Genomic DNA, 6,002 nt, shown 5'->3' on the forward strand with positions numbered 1-6,002 from the left:
AAAGAGCAGACAGAGAAAAGTCTGGTCATGATTTAGTTTTTTTTTTTTTTTTTTTAATTAGTGATCCTCAGCCTACGTCTAATTTATCCACCAATACACAAGGTATAGGATTGTAGCGCAATCCTACTGTTAGCCCTTATCCGTCCGCCACCCACGTGCCGGAGGACTGACTCATGAGCATTCTCGGAATGATGGAGAACAATGGAGAACACATAAAACTGAGGAAAGAGGGAGACAAATGTTTGTGATTCAGTAGCAGTGTGGATGACGCTGCGCATGGTTATCAGGAAGCTTTCTAATAAACTACTCATCACATGACCTCATCTTTTGTTGCCTGAATCTTTTCCTGCTTTTCTGCGGCTGATTAGGCTCTCAATAATCCTCTCAAGGCTTTTCCGGCTGTGAATAAGCTTCCATGGTAACTGATGAGGTTTTATTTACTGCTGTCTTTACTGCACAGGTCCGATGTGCTCATCTCTCCCTTTACTAGAAATCCAGTGCAGTGACTCATGCTGTATCACTATCATTTAGTGGGATGTTTTCCTTGGTGTTTGTGTTTTTGTTTGGCGCTTGGTGAAGGTATTGAGTTCCATTCTTGTAATTATTTCATTTTTTTTTTTTTAACTAGGATTACACAAAAACTGCCCAACTAAATTCCACAAATCTCCATGGAAGAAAGATCTCATTATAATTAGAGTTTGGTTTGGATCCAGAACCCCATTTGTTCATATTGATTGATATGATGTTTTACCTCCTTTGTCTGATTATGATAATCACCACTCTTTTCACAGGTACCAGTTCTATAACTATCAATACTAAATATCCAAGTCACTATATCCAACGGGTTGTTTTCCTGTGACATCACCCGTAGTCCTACCTCGGGCAAATAGCGAACAGCAGCCATTTTATTACACTGAGCGTGTTACTTGTACATTGAGTAGAACTTGAAGATGCCTATTCGCGGTGCTGTGGGTTGCTCAAACAGAGCTGGGGTGAACAAAGATGTGAAGTATTACAAAACGGCTAAAATGATCACTAATCAAGGTGATGAAGCGCGAATTCTCAGTGAACACAGACAAATGTTGTGGAAAAAGGCAATCTATCGTAAACACATCACGACGGAGGAGCAGAGGGATCTTTTCAACACACTTCGTAAACGGTTAGTTCAGTCTTATTTTTTGATAGTTAGGTTGTTGTAACTAACGTAAATTGGGGTCTTGGTGGTGTTTTGTAAAGGGCGCAGTATCGTGCCCTGATCTTTTACTCTATGTGACAGAAATCACGAAGGAGGAGCACTTACCTATATGCTAAAACGGAAAACAAAAGGCAGTGGAATATTATTTTTTTAATATCGAGGAAAACTCCATTTATTCCTTTTTTTTTTCCACAAAGTAAAACCTGTATATTAGTTCACCACAAGCAAAGTGAAATGTTTATTATTTGTTTAAAATTTGATGACAATGGGAGAAAGACAAAAGAATAAACAAATCCAGTATTTCACAAAATGCTCGAATCTTTCAAGGGACGAATAAAAAAGGATCTTAACTGTAATGTTGGCCTTCTTAAAAGAGTATTGATTAAGCTCGTTAGCTTAGCTTGGCGACAGATCAGCACGATGGAGGTTGAAAATGGGCAGCGGGATAGAAGCATCAGGCAATCGTCCACAAAGCCAAGTCTCCTTGAAGCACATTGCTACAGAACGTCCAAAGTCTTTCGTCGGAAGCATTAGACGATGTCCTCTCTTTCGAAGTCAGGCTTGTATCCCCGACAGTGAGGCTCTTCGTCGCGAGGCTTTGAAGAGCGCGCCGACTAGCAACTCTGGAAAAAGCTTCAGTGAATTGACGAGACTTGTCGAAAAAAAGTCAGAAGAACAATCAGAAGAAGGCTCTCTGGTGGTTAGCAAGTCCTCTCTTGTGTACTTGAGTCCCGAGACGCCCGTGACACACAAAAACACAAACAGTAACCGAGACTATTCCGTAGACTTCCACACTGGGTACACCTTAGGTCGGGAGGTTAAACGGCTGCGCCCAGTGGTTCAGCAAAAAATGTGACGTCAGTGAGAACAACCCGTACAACACGATGTGGCAAAAACAACCATACAGACAAAACATATCGAATGAAGAATGCATGGTGTGGACGACAAAATTACGTTATGCAAACAATTTTCTGTGGTATGTTTGTGGACCGCTGCGCTGCACTGTGTGACACTGTTGTATATTGGCATTGCATCAAACCTAAACGACAACCTTAATAGCATTCTTGGAGTTAGATGTGTGTGTGTTTTAAACAGTTGTCAGCATAGAATCATTTTCTGTTTTCATTAGGGTCAGGGTACACTGTGGAGTGGTCATCTTCCAACTGCAGGGCACATACAGACAAACATGACACTCACGGTCACACCTCCATGGAAAATTTTGAAGGGGGCGGGGGGGGTGTTGGGGGAGGGCGAACCTGGAGTAGTCACCACAAAGGGAAAACAAGCCAACTCCATACAGGAATTGTCCTAATTTCAGAACTGTGAGAGGGGCCGGCTAACCAATTTGCCACCATATTGCATCCATTTTGATCAAACTGTCCTAATTTCTCAGTGACACGTGAATGTTATCAATCAAACTTGAAATAAAAACAGGCTGTGGCTATGGCTGTATAAGAAGGTGTGTAATTTGGGAGGTTTGGCCTTAGCAGGTGGTTGCACTCCACTGAAGGCCATAGTTTCAATAAACTGGGATGTCACTGAAAAAAAAAAAACTTTCGCACTCGCATGCTTGTCTCTTTTCGTGCGAGCATTTGAAGGCAGGATGCAAGCGAGCCTCATAGCGCCTGTCTTTCGAGTGCCTTCCTCAAGGTCATGCTGGCATCGAGTGTTGAAAGATGCAAAGACGCCTCTGTCTCCTTCTTCCCCTTCGTGGCGACGTGGCAATTTGCTACGGGATTCAAACCGACGGCACTGCTTTTGTTTGTTTCCTGGAGAATGCTGCGGTGGTTTGACAGGATGCTGAAGTGGGCTTTAAGGGAGACAATGATGAAATGCGTTGGGACTGCTGAGATGGAAGCTTTCCAAGCGCATCATCCTCACTGTTTCATAATTTCATGAGGTCACCAAAGGCTGGGAAAAAAAAATTAAGGACGACCATTAGCAGTGAGATGTATTGGTGTGGTGACATGACCGAAACCATCGAAATATCGGCGCATCTCAACACGTTTATTGTGAATATCATGGGATATGTCATTGATTTGAATTGTTGAATTTAAAAGTAAAACAAAAAAAAATATATGATCCCGTCTTCATTGGGGAGTTATGTTCCACATCACCCTGTGATGTGATATGTACAGAGATCATGGAAGTTCTATAAATATTAGCACCCTTAAAATATTTCCTTCCAGATGGTTTAACACACTAAAATTATGAAATGACACATTCAAGCACAATACAAACTTAGTTAAACAGGAAAACCCCAAGAATAATTTGCATAGAATGCATAATGCAATCTAAAATCAAATATTTGATTTATGGTTCAAAAACCCCTTTGACACGCTTGAATCACAATGAAACTTATTTAATTACTGTTTTTATTTAAACGTAAAACTATGAATTAAAGATTACAATTAACCATAATGGCTTTCATTTTTCTATACTTTTGTTCATTAAAGATTGCAGTGAACAAGAAAAAAATCTATATAATTATTTTTAAAAATATAGATTCATTCGACTTCCTGAAATTTTCTACGTGTTAAATGATTCTGTGAAAAGGTGGGTCAAAAAGGTTCCAGAACCTAAAACTACAAACTACGAGTACGAGTAGTTTGGCCTTGAAATATATCTGGGGTGGCACTGGGTCGACAGAACTGTAAGGGAGATTCACAAACCAGTCATCCAATTTGTGAATTAAGGCACCCCCATCCCTCCAAAAAAAAAAAACAACCCAAAAGGAATGCTTCTATGAAAGCCAGATTTATTGATACGCAGCTGTTTGTTCACTGTAAAAAAAAAAAAAAAAATGAGGGATGTATCCGAGAAGTAACTCTGTGAGCCTACTTTTGTCCCTGGACGTTCAACTGGCTCTCAGTGCCCTCACCACCCACTACTTGTCTTGCCAGCTTGTGTACATCTGTTTACTTCCCCCTCCATCCGTCGCCATGGCTATGACATCCCGACCCCCGCCATCTCCAGCAGACCCCGCGCCTCCAGCCGGCTGGCCCTTCCCCACCCCTCGCGCAGACACCAACTGTGATCCACTTATGCTTCTCATATCAGGCCGCCTCTTTCGGGCTGCTCGCGGCCTCCACCGGTGCTGATGTCATCGCTGCTCTTTTGCATTTGCTCGCAGGCATCAACTCATTGTCATCATGCAACAATTCACACACTGTGTTCTTTTTAGTTCGATATTATCAAACTGGACTGTGGCAGGATATTCAAATAGAATTATGAATGCTTCCATTATGAACACCACTTTTTAACTTCTGTAGGGCGACCGAGACAAGCGTCATACACTGACCTCATGTCCCTCACCTCTGTTGGTGATTTGAATTCTATGAACTGTTGTGTTGTTGCATATGATCATGGTTAGACATTCAACAGACATTTCATTAGGTACAGAATATTCAGAAAGACATTTGTCTACATCCAGACTCCCAAATGTCCATCCATCTATCCATATTCTGCATTGGCTATAGAAAAAAAGTCTACACACCCATCAAATGGCAGCTTTTTTAAAATATCAGAATATGAGACCAAGAGACAAAATTTCAACACTTTACCCACCGCTAATGTGAGCTTTTCAACTCAATGAAAAAAAAAATCATTGAGAAGAAAAAAAACTGTGGAGATATGGATTCACAAGTGTCCACACCCTCTTATAACTGGGACGTGGCTGTTTAGAAATGAATGTTCAATTGAAGCTAGCACACCAACTGCCACCATTTAAAGTGCCTCTGATTAACCACACATATATTTCAGGTTTTACTCGGATTTCCCTTTTTTTTTTTTTTTTTTTTTTTTTACAATCATCAATTTCTTTACTCATTAATTTATGCTTAGTGCTCCTTTATGATAAAGCCATAACTACATTTTGGATTGAATCTGTAAACGTACGTATTGCATGGACTCAAATTTTACTGAAGTCACCAAAATGTATTTGGTCAAAAATAGAATTACTGTAATTCAAATGGTTCAAATAGAATCATTTTTTACATTTTCTTCCACATCCTGGCATACATTTACTACATTCTTACTTTGTTTTTGTTTTTTTAAACACAGGTCACATTTGTTTATCAGAGGCCTTCAAGTCAGGTAATGTACTGTGACTTTAATATTTTAATGCCAATTTCATGGTAAGAACGGGAAATGAGAGATTTGGATCCTGTGTCCTCCATGTTTACTTGCGTGCACAGGAACCGCTCGCAACAAGGCATCCAGCTGAAAGCGTAAAACCCAAATCTGCTGCTCCCCCGTCCTCTATCTTGCCCTGTATTGACAGCATGTTGCCGGCCCCTCTGTCACACTGCAAGGAGTCGGGCGGGGCGAGGCAGCTCCGAGGGAGCTGATCACAGTGCATTAGAGCTATGTGTGACATGCAAAGGAGAGGCGCCACAATGTGGTCGGGGTGTGTTTAAACGTCATGCATGGGTGGACGAAGCCACGAAGTCTCATTAAATGTGCATATGAATATCATTCAGTGGTGGACATGGCAAATGGTGAATGGGACTTCAGTGGGGACTGACCCAACATAACCACTATCAGGATACATTTATAGAAACCAATAATCTGCAAAAATAGAAACTCATTACTGTAAATGTGTATGTGTACAAATCATGATTCACGTTTTGTTCTGCCCAACCAATCAAAGGGCAGAAAGATGCTGATAATCTGTGGGCAAGAATTCTAAAAGCTCCATTGCTAATTGTGACATTAACCAACACTGTTGATGAAAACTGAGGGCAGTTACAATGACATGGTAGAGGTTTAAATCTGAATGGACAAACAAAATCTAGCATGTCACAAT

This window comes from Syngnathoides biaculeatus, chromosome 18 (assembly GCF_019802595.1).
Source record: "Syngnathoides biaculeatus isolate LvHL_M chromosome 18, ASM1980259v1, whole genome shotgun sequence".
Taxonomy (NCBI): Eukaryota; Metazoa; Chordata; class Actinopteri; order Syngnathiformes; family Syngnathidae; genus Syngnathoides; species Syngnathoides biaculeatus.